Source organism: Aotus nancymaae, unplaced genomic scaffold (assembly GCF_030222135.1).
Source record: "Aotus nancymaae isolate 86718 unplaced genomic scaffold, 86718_ANA_hifiasm-v0.15.2.pri h1tg000041l, whole genome shotgun sequence".
In the NCBI taxonomy this organism is placed as follows: domain Eukaryota; kingdom Metazoa; phylum Chordata; class Mammalia; order Primates; family Aotidae; genus Aotus; species Aotus nancymaae.
In genome coordinates this window covers 43923326-43942809 of record NW_026988455.1, presented here as the reverse complement: position 1 = coordinate 43942809, position 19484 = coordinate 43923326, and the positions used below count along the sequence as shown (strand labels likewise).

The 19484-nt window shown below is 41.6% G+C and overlaps 1 protein-coding gene and 1 pseudogene across 6 annotated transcripts in view; both read left to right on the top strand.

The window, feature by feature from the left end:
* Positions 1–19484, top strand: part of PIP5K1B (phosphatidylinositol-4-phosphate 5-kinase type 1 beta) — a 351464-nt gene that overhangs the window by 298083 nt on the left and 33897 nt on the right. The gene's annotated exons all lie outside the window — the stretch shown is intronic.
* Positions 9674–10284, top strand: LOC135268643 (protein GVQW1-like; annotated as a pseudogene).

The window sequence follows — 19484 nt, the reverse complement described above, 5'->3', positions numbered from 1 at the left end:
TTGTCCTTCAGGCATTTATATCACCAGTATTAGTTTGCTAAGCTGCCATTACAAAGTACCATAAACTGCATGGCTTAAACAACAGAAATTTGTCTCACAGTTCTGGAGGTCAGAAGTTGAGATCCAGGTGTCAGCACGGTTTTCCTTCTGAGGCTGTGAAGAAGAATCTATTCCATGCCTCTCTCCTAGCTTCCGGTGGTGGGCTGGCTCTCTTTGACTTTCGTTGGCTTGTAAATCTCTGCTTTTTTCTTCCATGGAGCTTTCCTTGTGTGTTTCTCTGTCTGTGTCCAAATTTCCCCTTTTTCTAAGAACACCAGTTGTACTGAAGTAGGACATACCCTATTCCAGTGTGACTTCATCTTAACTAATTATGCCTGCAACAACCTCCTTCCCAAATAGGGTCACCTTCTGAGGTACTGGGGGCTAGGACTTAAACATATGAATTTTAGGTAGATGCAATTCAACCCATAACACCATTGCTCTGAATACAATCTCTATACTTGCTGCTGTCAGGATTTAAACAAATGAAAAGTTTTTCTGAGTTATTTTTGTTTGTTTAAATCCTGACAGCAGCAAGTATAGAGATTGCTTGCAGAGTATCTGGCTGCAAACCACTATCCATGGGAATTATGCCATTGGGGTGTAGTACAGAGAAATAATACTGTTGAGGCCAGGAATTGTTTCCTGTTTACTGTGTCTTAAACCTTTATTGGTTCCATTAGCTGACATGGCAAAAGGCATTTCCAGTTCAGCATATTGTTACTTCTTATATGCCACTCTGATCTCAAACTTTGGTTAGAGAAGACCAACTAAGGCTAAGAATCCAAACTTTTGGAAAGCTAGCAAGCCCTGATCAAATCCAAACTCCTGATTTTTACAGACAAGGCAACTGTGGAGTTCAAGAAAATTCAATGTCTGACCCAAATACAGCACTCACAGCTACTTAGTGCCATGTTGGTACCACAACCCCACCATCCTGCCCTTGTTCTAGCTCATTCTTTCACATATCATCCTGCTCCTCTGAGCCACAGGGGCCATTGGTGCCCTATGACAATGGTCCCCAACCTTCTTGGCACCAGGGATGGGTTTTGTGGAAGACAATTTTTCCATGGATCGGGCAGGAGAGTGGGGATTGTTTCAGAATGAAACTATTCCACCTCAGAACACCAGGCATTAGATTCGCATAAGGAGCACGCAGCCTAGATCTCTCAATGCGCAGTTCACAATAGAGTTTGCGCTCCTTTAGACTCTAATGCCACTGCTGATCTAACAGGAGGCAGAACTCAAGTGGTCATGCTCACTCACTCACCACGCACCTCCTGCTGTGCAACCTAGTTCCTGACAGTCCGTGGCCTAAGGTTGGAGGCCCCTGCCCTATACTTCAAAATGTCCCAATTCCTATTGCCTTCATGGCACTTTTCTCTAACTGGACAACACAGTCAACCCTGTTTTCAATGTATGTTATCTACCTGGGATTGTTTCATGGACGGCCCATACTGCTGTTTTTTTAAATCTACCGTAGCCTCACCTATGGGATCTACTTAATATATGGATGTGACCTCTAGGAAGGGAACTAACTATGATGTTAGACTCTGCCAAATATGAACAGTAAAGCACATTTTCCTAGAGAGCAGAAGCCATCCAGTATTGTGACGCTTAATGGAAATTACTTTGATGGGCCCAGCACTGTGGCTCACGGCTGTAATCCCAGCACTTTGGGAGGCTGAGGCGAGAGATCGCCTGAGGTTGGGAGTTGGTGACCAGCCTGGCCGACATGGGGAAACCCCATGTCTAATAACAATACAAAAATTAGCCAGGTGTGGTGGTGCTTGCCTATAATTCCAGCTGTCTCGGAGGATGAGGCATGAGAATTGCCTGAACCCGGGAGGAAGCTGCAGTGAGCTGAGATTGTGCAACTGCACTCCAGCCTGAGTGATAGAGCAAGACTCTGTCTCAGAAAAAGAAAAGGAAAAGAAATTACTTTGATGGTCAAGGTTTTTATTTTGGTTTGCTGTTGTTATTGTCTTGGGTGTTATTTTGGTGGGGTATTTTTTTTGCATTTATGTATTTCATAATCATATATAATTATTGGCTTCTATTTAACATTCATTATTAATATATATCTCTTCAACTTTGGGGGGCTTTTAGGGTTTTTTTCCCAGCTTTGTTGAGGTATATTTAACCAATAAAAATTGCATGTATTTAAGGTGATACTTGTAAAATGATTACCACATCAAGCAAATTAACATACCTCACATGATTATGTTCTTCGTGTGGTGAGAACCCTTATGATCGACTCACCTGGCAAATCTCAAGTAGACAGTACATGACTATTAACTGTGGTCACCATGCTGAACCTCAGATCTCCAGAACTTCTTCATCTGGCATATATTTTGGCCAACACCTCCTCACTTCCTCTTCTCCCTTCCACAAGTAACTATCATTCTGGTCTCTGCTTTTATGAGTTCCGCTTTCTTAGACTTTACAAATGAGTTCACACAGTATCTGTCTTTCTGCATCTGGGTTATTTCACTTTGCATAATGTCCTCCAGGTTAATCCATGTTGTTGCAAATGGCAGAATTTCCTTAAGGATGAACAATGTTCCTTTGTATATTTCTACCACATTTTCTGTAATCATTCCTCCAATAAGGTACACTTAGGCTGTTGCCCTAACGTTTTGGGAAGCTCCCTAAGTTGGTGATCTGATTATGTCTGCTTATTGTCTGGTTTAAGCACAGTACTTGGAATGAAGTAGGTATTCAGTATACATTTGAATGGATGATTGGTAGTTTTGTAAGGAGAAAAGCAGATACTGTTTATTATGCTGACAGTTCATTATTAAAGTAAAATTTATATATAGTAAAAATGCAGAAATCTTTATAGTTCCATAAATTTTGAAATATATACACCCAAGTAACCATCACCCAGATCAAGATAAACAACATTCCGCCATCCCACCAGCAAGTTCTCTTCTGCCCCTTCCTAGACATGACCACAAGGGAAGAGATACTCTCCTTTGTTTTTTTCTGGAAGCTTTCTAAGTTTAACTTTCACATTTTGTCTGTGATCCATCTCAAAATTCTGTGTATAGTATGAGGGGGTGCCAGAGGTGGTTGTCGTTATATTTTAATATCTATTCTTGCTCCTTTGATGAATTCAGATAATCAAGACTTGTCTATAGAATAGATTTGTCATTGGGGAACAGATCTCTGTATCTCTTTTTCTCTTTTATAATTGAACCATGGTTGCTGGGGATCGCTTAGAAACACAGGGAAGGGCTAATTTTCTGCAGTGATTGGACAGCTCGAGGCAGTATGTGTAGGACGCATATTACTCCAGTCAGACCTATGTTCAAATACAAATGCCACCAGAGGTCACACAAGATAGTCTTAATACTTAAATATTCAAAATAAATAGCCAGAGACCTCATCTAACAGGGTTCTTTTTAGTGAGTAGATGAAATAGCATGTGTAATAGTCATCACAATATAAACATCACAGTCAATGATGCCTGCTAGCTTTAAACCTGTGCTTGTGTGTGTACATGTTAGGGTGTAATAATGGAAATAAAAATAAATCTATGTCATAGAGATATATGGTGAAAAAGTTACCCTGAACTTGGATGAGAGTTCCTTCCTCTTTGGAAAGGTTTCTCCCTCCAGCCATCCCCCCGACACACTCGCTCCCCTCAAAGGGAGAAGGGGCCCTCTGCTCACTCTCAGGCTGCTGGCGGCAGGAGCTCAGTAACTGCCAGTTCTCTGAGCCATCGTGGCTCCCATTCTCACAACAAATAAACCTGGGAACAACACACTGTTTGGGTCTCTTCCTGCCTATGGGTTCTAAGTGCTGCTCTCTGAGCTGTACCTGCAGCAGGCCTCATGCCTTTGGTGCTCACTTGCGGGGAAGGGAGCCATCAGTTGATACCACGAGAGAGCCTGCTGCTCTGCTGCCTTCATTAGAAACAGGCAGTCTCCTTGTTTAAAAATAGCAAAAGTGGGAGAGTAGGGAAGAGCAGCAGCAGCCATGCTCAGGGCTGAAAATGAGAAAAAGGCAGAAACAAGCAGATCTGAAAACCTGTTTGGTGGTAGGCGGCTGAGCATTCTGGGTGTAGTACCTCTCAAAGCTTTCCTATTTCCCTGGGTCCGTGTTGGGGTCTTGTAGACTTGCCCACACACTCAACCAAGGACTCAGTGTGAAGGAGCCACTCCATCCTGGCAGGGGCATGAGATTTGCCACACACTGACACAGTCCAGGCTGCAGCAAGAGCCCTAGCGCCAGTGCTTGAGAATTTCCACACCCTGCAATGCCTTCACCCACCCCCGGCCCCAACCAAAAGTGAGCTTTTCCGAGTGGGGCACAAGGGGTTGCTTTGACCATCCCTTCAGAAGTGCCTGGGTCATGCTGAAATGGGCTTGCCCATAAGCAGAGTGTGGCTCTGGAACTAAACAAATCTTTGCAGCCATTAAGTGAGACCAGGCTGTATTTGTGGTTTTTTTCTGCAGGTAGAGCTTTCCTCTCTACATTTGTTATCAGTTAATGTTCCAGTAGCTGAACTTAGAGTAGCAGAAAAGGAATTCTTTCCAAGACCTTAAGATAAATCTGTCTATGCAAGCAGACCCCATCAAAGCCCCGTGAGGAAACAGGCAGGGTCTCAGAGGTAGGAGTCCTGGCGATACTCCTGTTTGCTTATCCAGAAGAGCTTTACCCTCTCTTAGCCTTTCTTTTTCTTGTACTATCCAAACTGATCCTCCTGCCAGCCTCGTGAGATGGGCTGGGCATCTTTCCCACCCACAGATGAGCAACCAGGAGCTCAGTGTCATAACTTGCCGAGCACTGTAACCAATAATCAGAGACGCAGAGCTTGTATCTAGGTCTTTGCCCTTAGCCTGGATGTTCTCTGAGGTTTCATCCCCACATGACAGTTTCTGAAGGGCAAAAACCTAACGTGAAGCAGCCTAAAATGTGGCATGAATTTCAGCAAACATAGGGGGAAAGAAAGACCCCATTTAACTTTGATTTGGAAATGTTTTTCTTTGCATGACCCAGCAATTATGACTCTGAACCCAGAGAGAGAAATTTAACCCTAACTCACTGTTGGCCAGGCAGTATACAATACTTATATAGTCACAATACTGTAAACTCTATGTGTCGATTTTCTAATTTTAGAGCCAATCCATGGACAAAGAGAGAACAATTTTGTTGTAACTGCAAGACAGGATATAAATATGAACAGCCCTGACAAAGTAGAGAGAAAAGTCGCACTATTTTTTTAAGTGTGTCTAACACAAAGTGAGAGGGGAAAGCAGGGACAAAGTTAAAGGAGATGGTATGTGATTGATGGAATAAAAAAGCTCATTGGGTCTGTTATTTACAGTTACAAAATAAAATATAAATAGCAAACACTGGGAGAAGACATGGGGTAGAAAAGAGTAAATGTCCTTCAGAGTGAATCAATGAACGCTGCCTTAGGTTAAGAATCTTTTATCCCCTGATTCATCAAAAAACATGAAGGGAATCGCCAGAAAATATTAAAAGAGAAATCCTAACAAGGGCTGCTGCCCCCAGGGGATGGCTGAGGGTGGGGGTGGTGAGGGCTGAAGGTCACTGCTATTCATCAGAAGTCATCTGTGTTGTGTGCTTTATTATGATGTTTATTACTTTGATTAAAACAAATTGAGGCAGTGAGAGAATGACTTTTAAAAGACAAAAACTGTGGACAGTACCATATGTTCCCTGAACAAATGCTCTCATAAGAATTAGCTATAAAACACTCATTAGGTCTGCAAACAGAAATCAGAGTGTTTCAGGCTATAAAATTATCAATGACTGTTTTCAGCAGTCCAGCCAGGCTAATGCTCTCCAATGAAGCCAAACTAATGTTGCTGATAACCGAAAGCAGCATTTTTTTTTTTTTTTTTTTTTTTTTTTGTAAATGACAGAGGCCTGCATGGCATGAGGGTGCCATTAATGTTCCCTCCTAGAGGGAAAGTCAGGAAGAAAGCACTCCTCCTGTACTGCCCTCACCTGTGAGAAGTTTATTACATGTTCAGAGATCAGAGCACAGAGCTGGGGAAGAGTATTGGCAGTTTCTGTGTTTTTACAAGGGAAGAACAGAGCTGAGTAGATTAACAGTTTCCTGTGTGGCTTGCTGCAAATTACGTGCAATTAACGCTCAGACAAGTCTGAATCGAGAGAATTATGGCAAAACTTGATGGCGCAGAACCTAGGCAGGCAGCTAGACTTCTAATCCAGTCACGTAAATTTGCTTCTAGAACTGGATCTTCCCAAGCTGCAAGTCTGAGAAATGATGGGCGCTCTGACCTGACCACTAGATTTTCAGGACATTCCTCCCAAGGGAGGTATCCTTGCTTCTAAGTGGCCGCTATAACAGAAACCAGGAAACTCTTAGCCAGATAAATTAGAAATTGATTCTAAATAGGCTTGTGCCCAAGTAATCAACAATGCAGTAAAAATATCAGGGCAAGAGCAAGAATACTTCCCAAAGTCAGAACTGAGGAGCAATGAATATTAAATAGATCAATGGCATAGACATTTAAATGAAAATCCTTTTTTAAAATGTATATTACTGGCCAGCCATGGTGGCTGATGCCTATAATCCCAGCACTCTGGGAGGCTGAGGTGGGTGGATCACCCAAGGCCAGGAGTTCGAGACCAGCCTGGCCAACATGGTGAACCCCATCTCTACTAAAAATACAAAAAAAGTAGCTGGACATGGTGGTGCACACCTGTAGTCCCAGCTACTCAAGAGGCTGGAGCAGAAGAATCGCTTAAGCCGGGGAGGCAGAGGTTGCAGTGAGCCGAGAATGCACCACTGCACTCCAGCCTAGGTGACAGAGGGAGACTCCACCTAAAAAAAAAAAAAAATTTATATTACCTTTACTGCTTGGGACATCTTCAAGAGAAGACTTTGTTATAGACTGTGGATGCATTTACTTGAATTAGATGGCTTATTCTTTGATAATTACATTTCATTATTTTTCAAGCCACAGTGAACATTCACATACATATTCCTGCATACAGTTTATAGGTTCTTGATCCGAGGTAAGAGTTAATGTTCTATGTGAAACAATTCTTGATTAGGAAAGTTACACCTTTCTCTTCAGTACTGCATATAACCTTTACTAATCTCTCTTTGCTAAAAATAATGTAACAATATTAAAATGAAATATTTTTAGTATCTGTTTTGGCTCAGGCCCACAACAAAAGTAAATGTGAGACTGTAGCACTTGCAAAGGTCAAAACTGGTTTTTGAATGGCAGAAAACCAACTCTGCAGCCCTCAGCTGATTGCTTACCTCTAGTCTTTAAATGAGGTTAGTGGGCCAGGCTGTGTCTCACACCTGTAATCCCAGCACATTGGGAGGGCAAGCTGGGCGGATCATGTGAGGTCAGAAGTTTGAGGCCAGCCTGGCCAACATGGAGAAACCCTGTCTCTACTAAAAACACACAAAAAAATAGCCAGGCGTTGTGGCATTTGCCTGTAATCCCAGCTACTTGTGAGGCTGAGGCAAAAGAATCACTTGAATCCAGGAGTCGGAGATTGCAGTGAGCTGAGATTGCACCATTGCACTCCAGCCTGAGTGACAGAGTGGGAGTCTGTCTCAGAAAAAAAACAAAAAAAAGAAGTGAGACCAAGAAGAGAGTGGTAGTTAGAATGTGATCTTTAGACCTGTTGATAACAGGTGTCCCCACCCATTGACATCTGGGAGGACTTGATAAGTGTCCTGTGGAGTATGTGGCTCATGCCTGAGAGCCTATGATGGCAGAGCAAAGAGAGTTTGCTGTTTGGAGTTGGCTTCTGTCGCTCACTTCCTATCTTTTTTCTGTGTGGCTTTTTTTTCCTCCTTAGCACTTTTGACCAACATAATATATTAATTATTTATCTCATTGTCTGTCTTAATACTATATAAGTTCCATAAGGCACATTTTAAAATTTGATCTCTATATTCTAGGTGCTAGGATGCCTTCTACCTGCAACACACATGCATGGATACTCAATAACTATTTGCAGCTGTGAGCAGTAGCTCAGCATTACAGGCCTGTGTGGCTTGTTGGAAATGATGTGCAGTCAGCCCTCAGACAATCTAAATCAAGAGAACGATGGCAAAACTTGATGGTGCAGAACATAGGCAGGCAGCTACACTCTTAAATCCTCGGCCTTTGGGAGGCCAAGGTGGGAGAATTACTTGAGACCAGGAGTTTGATACCAGCCTTGGCAATATAGTGAGATCTCATCTTTCCAAAAAAATTTTAAAAAAGAAAAACCAGGCATGGTGGCACATGCCTGTAGTCCAAGCTACTTGGGAGGCTGAGGCAGGAGGTTCACTTGAGCTCAGGGGTTTGAGGCTGCAGCAAGCCAAGACTGCAACACTGCACTCCAGCCTGGAAAACAGAGCAAGACCCTGTCTCTAAAACATACAAATTAAATAAATACATATTTGCATCCTACATCATTACCACAAATCACTCCAACAACCCTACTCATTCTGTATTATTCTTCTCATTTTACATACAGGAAACTGGAGCTCTTACTCAGAAGAGTTAAGAAACTTATCCAGTATCACACACAACTAAGTCTAAGAGCAAGAATTCAAAGTCAAATTCATCTGATTCCAAAGCTTATGCTCTTTTAATGCTTTATCAGCTCAGGTGTCTGTTTCCTGAAAATTTTCATCCTCTTTTGGGTGCTAGATCGTATCTAATCTAAGATTTTTAGGGAAATAACATGCCATTCTGTGCTCCGGCCTCCCCTGGTAGATCCTGAATAATGAGGATAACAAATATAAAGGTTAATTAATTGGTTATGTAGCTTACACTCAATACCAAGACAGTAATAATTTCCGATTATTCAGAATACATTTAATGGTACTTTACTATATAAATGCCTGATTATTCATTTAGGGCTGCATATTTTCCCAAATTCTTTCATATGTGTAATTTCGTTTAAGCATTAAATTGTTACGCCTGTAATCCCAGCACTTTGGGAGGCCGAGGCGGGTGGATCACGAGGTCAAGAGATCGAGACCATCCCGGTCAACATGGTGAAACCCCGTCTCTACTAAAAATACAAAAAAAATTAGCTGGGCATGGTGGCGCGTGCCAATAATCCCATCTACTCAGGAGGCTGAGGCAGGAGAATTGCCTGAACCCAGGAGGCAGAGGTTGCGGTGAGCCGGGATTGCGCCATTGCACTCCAGCCTGGGTAACAAGAGCGAAACTCCGTCTCAAAAAAAAAAAAAAAATTTGTTGGAAGCTTAAGTAGCTTTATTATCTTTGTTCAGTATTAATGACCAATGACCATTGTTGTAAATATGTTGTTTTGGAAAGCATATTTTGCCTACTTACTTTTCCTCAAACCTTTCTGTTCACTGTTATCTTCCCAGAAGAGGAAAGATCTCCACAGCCCACACCAAACATCGTATACCATATTTGGTTTTCGTGGGTATTCTGTAATTATTTTGCAAGCTCCTAGGCACATTTGCCTGCACTACCTTGGTTTCTGCAATGACAAATTTCTAAAATGTCAGCAGCAATGACTGTAAAAAGGGTAGTTAATTGGAAAAGAGTTCAGATCCTAACTGTTTAGCCACCACGTAACCCTGGCAAGCCACTGCACCTTCATCCTGGAAGTAGAGATGTTGGGCAGACACACAGAAGGGATGGTGGGCATGAGTGTAACAGGCTGGGTGGGAAGCTCAAGAGCCAGGTGGGGGCCCTGCAGCAATGCAGAGGACATGCCCGGTCTCAGGGACGCAGCTGCAAACTCACGGCTACTCAGAAATGGAGGCTTACGCTTGGCCGCTCTTCTCATTTCTCAAAAGAAACTGGGTTTTTGTGGGAATTTCCTTTTCCTCAATTTGGCAGTAATTCAAAGTAAAACATATTTCTCTCTTTTTTTTTTTTTTTCTTTTGAGACAGAATCTCGCTCTGTCGCCCAGGCTGGACTGCAGTGGTGCAGCTCTGGCTCACTGCCACCTCCCTCTCCTGGGTTCAACCAATTCTGCCTCAGCCTCCTAAGGAGCTGGGATTACAGTTGCCTGCCACCATGCCCAGCTAATTTTTGTATTTTTAGTAGAGAAATACTAACATGATTTCACCATGTTGGCCAGGCTGGTCTTAAATTCCTGACCTCAGGTAATCCACTCGTCTCGGCCACCCAAAGTGCTGGTACTACAGGCATGAGCCACCACACCTGGCCAGCAGATTTCTTCTTCAAAACATAGTTCTTCCAGCCAGACTGAGTGAGTGGGCCAGCAGCGTATAACCTCTGGGCGGGACATCCCCAGGATGAAGGTGCTCTGGTGCGTGCCTGCTATTCAGCATGGGCCCTTGGACATTGCAGATGGCTCCCCAGGCCTCCGTGAGCCTGCACTCACAGTCTCCTCACCAGAGAGCTCGAAATCTCAGAACCCAACTCTCTCTCATGTCACCAAGCCAGAGACATGAGTCTGCTTTCTGTCTCCATAGATTGTCTGTTCTTACACATTTTGCCTACATGAAATTATGTATATGTGGTCTTCTGTGACTAGCATTTTTCACCTGACCTAATGTTTTCAAGGTTTCCTCATGTTGTTGCATCTATCAGTGCTTTATTCTATTTATTACTGAATAATATTCCATTTAATGAATTATTCATCCATTCATTAATTGGTAGACATTTGGGTTGTTTCTACTTTTTGGCTACTATGAATAATGTTACTGCAAACATTCATATACAGGACTTTGCGTGGACATGTTTTCGTTTTTCTTAGGTATGTACGTGGGAGTGGAATTGGTGTATCATATTGGTTTGAGGACCAAACAGTTTTCTGAAGTAGCTACACTGTTTTATCAAATACATTCCCATCAGCAAAGTGTGAGGGCTCTGGTTGCTCTATCTCCTTTCCAGTAAGTTTTGTTTTCCTGATTTTCTATTATAACTATCCCAGTAGTTGTGAAAGTGGTATCTCACTGTAGTTTTGATTTGCATTTTCCTTATGACTCAGGATATTAAGCATCTTCTTATATACTTATTGGCCATTCATGTCTTCTTTGGAGAACTCTCCAGATTCTTTGCTCATTTTTAAATTGGGTTATTTGCCTTTTTATTGCTAAGTTACAAGAGTTCTTTACATAATCTGGATATACATCTCGATGAGCCTCATTTTTGTCCCCCAAATTTAATGATAATCAAAATATTCCACTTACTAAGATAGGAAACTATTCTAATATGTGTGAAAAATACTATAAATAACAAAGTTTTAAAAAATGCCTATTTGATTTTATCAAATTCTGACCTTATGATACTAAGTAAATCTGATATTTCTTTTTTCTGTAGTCATACTGTATTTTAGCTAAAATAATTGATAAATGTACCTGTCAAGTCTCAAATCATATTCTAATTATTTTTTGTATTTTACTTTTGTCTTAACCATGCCAGCAGCTTACTCATAGCTTCCAAAAATAAAAGGTAAATATTAGATTGAAAAATACTTTCAAAATGGGTGGGTTTGCCTCTAGGGAGCAGAATGCTAGATCACAAGAGGGCAAAAGAAAGAGAATTACTTTCTCCTTATTTTACACTTGTATGCATGTAGCATCATTTTTTAAAAATATGTATTTTCTTGCTTGGGGGTACATGTGAAGAACATGCATGATTGCTGCATAGGTACATACATGGCAATGTGGTTTGCTGCCTTCCTCCCCATCACGTATATCTGGCATTTCTCCCTATGTTATCCCTCCCCAACTCCCCACCTCACCCCCCACTGACCCTCCTCTAGTTACCCCCCCAACAGACCTAGTGTGTGATGCTCCCCTCCTTGTGTCCATGTGTTCTCATTGTTCAACACTCACCTATGAGAACATGCGGTGTTTGATTTTCTGTTCTTGTGTCAGTTTGCTGAGAATGATGGTTTCCAGGTTCATCCATGTCCCTACAAAGGACACAAACTCATCATTTTTTATGGCTGCATAGTATTCCATGGTTTATATATGCCACATTTTCCCTGTCCAGTCTATCATCGATGGGCATTTGGGTTGGTTCTAAGTCTTTGCTATTGTAAACAGTGCTGCAATGAACATTTGTGTGCATGTGTCCTTATAATAGATAGATTTATAGTCCTTTGGGTATATACCCAGTAATGGGATTGCTGGGTTAAATGGAATTTCTATCTCTAGGTCCTTGAGAAATCACCACACTGTCTTCCACAATGGTTGAACTAATTTACACTCCCACCAACAGTGTAAAAGTGTTCCTATTTCTCCACATCCTCTCCAGCATCTGTTGTCTCCACATTCCAACTGACGTGAGATGGTATCTCAATGTAGTTTTGATTTGCATTTCTCTAGTGACCAGTGATGATGAGCATTTTTTCATATGTTTGTTGGCCTCATATATGTCTTCTTTTGAAAAGTGTCTGTTCATATCCTTTGCCCACTTTTGAATGGGTATGTTTTTTTTTTTCTTGTAAATCTGTTTTAGTTCTTTGTAGATTCTGGATATATGTCCTTTGTCAGATGGGTAGATTGCAAAAATTTTTTCCCATTCTGTTGGTTGCCAGTTCACTCTAATGATTGTTTCTTTTGCTGTGCAGAAGCTCTGGAGTTTAATTAGGTCCAATTTGTCTATTTTGGCTTTTGTTGCCAATGCTTTTGGTGTTTTAGTCATGAAGTCCTTCCCTATGCCTATGAACTGAATGGTTCTGCCTAGGTTTTCTTCTAGGGTTTTTATGGTGTTAGGTCTTATGTTTAAGTCTTTAATCCATCTGGAGTTAATTTTAGTGTAAGATGTCAGGAAGGGGTCCAGTTTCTGCTTTATGCACACTCCTAGCCAGTTTTCCCAACACCATTTATTAAACAGGGAATCCTTTCCCCATTGTTTGTTTTTGTCAGGTATGTCAAAGATCAGGTGGTTGTAGATGTGTGGCATTACTTCCGAGGCCTCTGTTCTGTTCCATTGGTCTATATCTGTGTTTTGGTACCAGTACCATGCTGTTTTGATTACTGTAGCCTTGTAGTAGAGTTTGAAGTCAGGCAGCCTGATGCCTCCAGCTTTGTTCTTTTTCCTTAGAATTCACTTGGCTGTGCAGGCTCTCTTTTGGTTCCATATGAATTTTAAGGTGGTTTTTTCCAGTTCTGTGAAGAAGGTCATTGGTAGCTTGATGGGGATAGCATTGAATCTATAAATTACTTTGGGCAGTATGGCCATTTTCATGATATTGATTCTTCCTAACCATAAGCATGGAATGTTTCTCCATCTGTTTGTGTCTTCTCTTATTTCCTTGATCAGTGGCTCATAGTTCTCCATGAAGAGGTCCTTTACATCCTTTGTTAGTTGTATTCCTAGGTATTTTATTCTCGTTGTAGCAATTGTGAATGGCAGTTCATTCTTGATTTGGCTCTCTTTAAGTCTGTTATTGGTGTATAGGAATGCTTGTGATTTTTGCACACTGATTTTGTATAACTGAGACTTTGCTGAAGTTGCTTATCAGTTTGAGGAGATTTGGGCTGAGACAATATGGTCTTCTAAATATACTATCATGTCGTTTGCAAATAGGGACAATTTGACTTCCTCCTTTCCTAATTGAATACCCTTGATTTCTTTTTCTTGTCTGATTGTTCTTGCTAGAACTTCCAATACTATATTGAATAGGAGTGGTGAGAGAGGGCATCCTTGTCTAGTGCCTGATTTCAAAGGGAATGCTTCCAGTTTTTGCTCATTCAGTATGATATTGGCTGTTGGTTTGTCGTAAATAGCTTTTATTATTTTGAGATATGTTCCATCAATACCTAGTTTATTGAGAGCTTTTAACAGAAAGGGCAGTTTAATTTTGTCAAAGGCCTTCTCTGCATCTATTGAAATAATCGTGTGGTTTTTGTCTTTGGTTCTGTTTATGTGGTGAATTACATTTTTACACTTGTGTATGTTGAACCACCCTTGCATCCCTGGGATGAAACCTGCTTGATCGTGATGGATAAGCTTTTTGATGTGCTGTTGCAATCAGTTTGCCAGTATTTTATTGAAGATTTTTTCATCTATGTTCATCATGGATATTGGCCTGAAGTTTTCTTTTCTTGTTGAGTCTCTGCCAGGTTATGGTATCAGGATGATGTTGGTCTCATAGAATGATTTGGGGAGGATTCCCTCTTTTTGTATTGTTAGGAAGAGTTTCAGGAGTGGTACTAGCTCCTCTTTGTATGTCTGGTAGAATTCGGCTGTGAACCCATCTGGACCTGGGCTTCTTATGGGTGGTAGGCTATTAATTGCTGCCTCAACTTCAGCTCTTGTTATTGGTCTATTCAGGGTTTCAACTTCTTCCTGGTTTAGGCTTGGGAGGATGCAAGTGGCCAGGAATTTATCCACTTCTTCCAGGTTTACTGGTTTGTGTGCATAGAGTTGTTTGTAGTAATCTTTGATGGTAGTTTGTATTTCTGTGGAATCTGTGATGATATCCCCTTTATTGTTTTTTATTGTATCTATTTGATTCTTCTCTCTTTTCTTTTTTATTGATCTGGCTACTGGTCTGTCTATTTTGTTGATCTTTTCAAAAAACCAGCTCCTGGATTTATTGATTTTTCGAAGGGTTTTTTGTGTCTCTATCTCCTTCAGTTCTGTTCTGATCTTAGTTATTTCTTGTCTTCTGCTAGCTTTTGAGTTTTTTTGATCTTGCTTCTCTAGCTCTTTCAATTTTGATGATAGGGTGTCGATTTTAGATCTTTCCTTGCTTCTCATGTGGGCATTTAATGCTATATATTTTTCTCTAGACACTGCTTTAAATGTGTCCCAGAGATTCTGGTATGTTGTGTCTTCATTCTCATTGGTTTCGAAGAACATCTTTATTTCTGCCTTCATTTCATTGTTTATCCAGTCAACATTCAAGAGCCAGTTCAGTTTCCATGAAGCTATGTGGTTCTGAGTTAGTTTCTGAGTTCTGAGTTCTAACTTGATTGCACTGTGGTCTGAGAGACTGTTATTATTTCCATTCTTTGCATTTGCTGAGAAGTGATTTACTTCCAATTATGTGGTCAATTTTCAATTTTAGAGTAGGTGTGATGTGGTGCTGAGAAGAATGTATATTCTGTGGATTTGGGCTGGAGAGTTCTGTAAATGTCTATTAGGTTTGCTTGTTCCAGGTCTGAGTTCAAGTCCTGGATATCCTTGTTAATTTTCTGTCTTGTTGATCTGTCTAATATTGACAGTGGAGTGTTACAGTCTCCTACTATTACTGTGTGGGAGTCTAAGTGTCTTTGTAAGTCATTAAGAACTTGCCGTATGTATCTGGGTGCTCCTGTATTGGGTGTGTATATATTTAGGATCGTTAGCTCTTCTTGTTGCATTGATCCTTTTACCATTATGTAATGTCCTTCTTTGTCTCTTTTGATCTTTGTTGGTTTAACGTCTATTTTATCAGAGACTAGGAGAGCTACTCCTGCTTTTTTTTTGTTCTCCATGTGCTTGGTAAATCTTCTTCCATCCCTTTATTTTGAGCCTATGTGTATACTTGCTTGTGAGATGAGTTTCCTGGATACAGCACACCGATGGGTCTTGACTTTTTATCCAATGTGCCAGTCTGTGTCTTTTGATTGGGGCATTTAGCCCATTTACATTTAGGGTTAATATTGTTATGTGTGAATTTGATACTGCCATTTTGATGCTAGCTGGTTGTTTTGCCTGTTAGTTGACGCAGTTTCTTCATTGTGTCGGTGCTCTTTACCATTTGGTATGTTTTTGGAGTGACTGGTACTGGTTGTTCCTTTCTATGTTTAGTGCTTCTTTCAGGAGCTCTTGCAAAGCAGGCCTGGTGGTGATGAAATCTCTGAGCAATTGCTTGTTCATAAAGGATTTTATTTCTCCTTCACTTATGAAAGTTAGTTTGGTTGGATATGAAATTCTAGGCTGAAAGTTCTTTTCTTTAAAGATGTTGAATATTGGTCCCCACTCCCTTCTGGCTTGTAGGGTTTCTGCTGAGAGATCCACTGTGAGTCTGATGGGCTTCCCTTTGTGGGTAACCTGACCTTTCTCTCTTGCTGCCCTTAGCATTTTCTCCTTCATTTCAACCCTGGTGAATCTGACGATTATGTGCCTTGGGGTTGTTTTTCTTGAGGAATATCTTTATGGTGTTCTCTGTATTTCCTGGACTTGAATATTGGCCTGCCTTGCTAGATTGGGGAAGTTCTCTTGGATAATATCCTGAAGAGTGTTTTCCAGCTTGGATTCATTCTCCCTGTCACATTCAGGTACCCCTATCAAATGTAGATTAGGTCTTTTCACATAATCCCATATTTCTTGGAGGCTTTGTTCATTTCTTTTTACTCTTTTTTCTCTATTCTTGCCTTCTCATTTTATTTCATTGAGTTGATCTTCAATCTCTGATATTCTTTCTTCTGCTTGATCGATTTGGCTATTAAAACTTGTGTTTGCTTCATGTAGTTCTCATGCTGTTTTTCAATTCCATCAAGTCGTTTATGTTCTTCTCTAAGCTGGTTATTCTAGTTAGCATTTCATCCAACCTTTTTTCAAGCTTTTCATTTATTTGAATTGAGTTAGAACGTGTTCCTTTAGCTCAGAAAAGTTTGTAATCATCCACCTTCCGAAGACTGTTTCTGTCAATTCGTCGTACTCTTTCTTGGTCATGCTGTGATCCCATGTTGTTGAGGAGTTGTGATCCCTTGAAGGAGAAGACGTGTTTTGGTCTTTGATGGTTTCATCTTTTTTGCACAGGTTTTTTCCCATCTTTGTGGATTTACCTGGCTGTGGTGTCAGGGAGCTGCTTGATGAGGTCGCTTGTCTGCCTGTGGAGGAGCTACTGGGTGTCTAGGGACTCCTTCAGGTTACTAGGGAAGCTTCCTGTGTCTTTTTTGTTTATACTGGGAGATTAGGCCTGCCTCTTCCCCTGACATTTAGGCACTGCTGGTTGGTCAGGAACGCTGTCCAGTTGCTACATAGGCTTCCTGTGTTTTTTGTTAACACAAGTAGCCCATTCCTACCCCTGTAATGGTGGGCTGTGCCCTTCCTCCACTGGGCTGGATCATTGAGGGTTCAGCTCAGACTTTGGCACTGGCTGCACAACCTGCTAGAGTCAGAGCTTCAGCCCTCAGGAATTTGTTGGGGAGGGTAGCGACCCGCCCAGCCCCACCTGGCTGTCTCCCCCTTTCAGCTTCCTCTCTCTCCCGTCATGGGGTAGGGGCCCACCAAGCTGCTCTGTAAGTCCTGCCGCTTATAGGGCGGGGGGAGGGGGTGATAGCTTGGTCCGCAGGTTCTCCCGGCAAGCTTTTGGACTTATGTGTCTGTTTAGGTCTGTGCACCAATCCGGGACACTGTCATGGATTATTATTCAACTCCGCACTTGTAATTCCCAGAGCTTGACTGGCAAAGATCCCCTGTTCTGTGTATTGCTGAGGCTTTGGGGGAAGCGCTGTATCTGGACCGGAGTGCCAGAGGGGGAGCCTCTGACTCATGGGTCAGATACACTTTCTGGGTGAAGCAGCACCCCTCCCTGCCTTGCCTGGGCTTTGCTCACCATAGTACTAGACCCGTTGAAATGCCCCTGGTACCTCAGTTAGAGCTAGGAGATCTCTGTATTTCTGCATCTCTCTCGCTGGGTGTTGTGCGCCAGAGTTGTGTCTATTTGGCCATCTTGGAGAAGAGCACATCATTTTAAAAAAATAAATTTTAGAGGCCAGGCACTGTGGCTCTCACCTGTAATCTTAGCACTTTGAGAGGCTGGAGTGATCACCTGAGGTCAGGAATTTGAGACCAGCCTGACCAACATGGCAGAACTCCATCTCTACTAAAATATGAAAATTAGCCAGGCATGGTGGCATGCAATTGTAATTTCAGCTACTAGGGAGGCTGAGAGAAGAGTATCTCTTAAACCTGGGAAGTGGAGGTTGCAGTGAGCCGAGATGGTGCCATTGCACTCCAGCCTGGGTGATGAGAGTGAAACTGTCTCAAATAAATGCATAAATAAAGGAGCCAGGTGCTCCTTTATTTATAATCCCAGCACTTTAGGAGGCCAAGGTGGGTAGATCACTTGGGGCCAAGAGTTCGAGACCAGCCTGGCCAAGATGGTGAAACTGTCCCTACTAAAAATACAAAAATTAGCAGGCATGGTGGCAGGTGCCTATAATCCCAGCTACTCAGGAGGCTGAAGCAGGAGAATCACTTGAACCTGGGAGGTAGAGGTTGCAGTGAGCCAAGATCATGCCATTGCACTTCAGCCTAGGCAACAGAGCAAGACTCTATCTCAAAATAAATACATAAATAATAAAAAACAATTGGCAAAATTTAAATATGGACTATTGTATTAGTCCGTTTTCATGCTGCTGATGAAGACATACCCGAGACTGGGAAGGAAAACAGGTTGTATGGACTCACGGTTTCATGTGTCTGGGGAGGCCCCACAATGATGGCAGAAGGCTAAAGGCACTTCTTACCTGGCGGTGGTAAAAGAGAATGAGAGGGAAGCAAAAGCAGAAACCCCTTATAAACTATCAGATCTTCTGAGACTTACTCACTACCATGAGAACAGCATGGGGGAAACTGCCCTGATGATTTAATTATCTCCCACCAGCTCCTCCCGCAGCACATGGGAACTGTGAGAGTCCAACTCAAGGAGAGATTTGGCGAGTCGGGGGTGGACACAGAGCTGAACTACATCAACTATAGATTAGATCACGGTATTATAGCATTCTGCATTTCCTGATGTTGATTGTACCGTATTATATAAAAGGATGTTCTTGTTTTGGGGAAATTCACACTGATGGTTTTATGGGTTATGGGTAATGATTTGTATGCAATTTAGTCTCCTCAAATGGTTCAGGGAAAGAAGCTCGTGGGTAATTATAGAGAAATAATGACAAAGCAAATGTGGTCAAATGATAGGAAGGGTATCCTGGACTTTTCAGCATTCCTTCCCTTTTTCTGTGACTTTAAAGTTATTTCAAAATGAAAGTTTAAAAAATTAAAAAGAAAAAGCACTTCCAGAATATTATTTTATATATGGGCTTCCATAATATTCTTTTATATATTTCAAATGTGTATTATTATATTAATATGTTATGTAACAGATAAATATATATTTATATAATATCACCGTCTGGAGTGCAGTGACATGATCTTGGCTCACTACAACCTCCACCTCCCAGGTTCAAACAATTCTCCTGCCTTAGCCTCCTGAGTAGCGGGGACTATAGGCATGTGCCACAACTCCTGGCTAATATTTTGTATTTTTAGTAGTGGCAAGGTTTGCCGAGCTGGTCTTGAACTCCTTACCTCAGATGACCTGCCTGCCTCGGCCTCCCAAAATGCTGAGATTATAGGTGTGAGCCACCATGCCCAGCCTCATTATGACTTTTGTGATCAGGAAAAATACAAATGAACCTTATTTCTTAAGATCGTCACAATTCTTTTGACTCGTTTTTTTATATTAAAAAGCTCAAGGTGTTTAATGTTTCACATATCTTCAATTAATAGGTAAATAT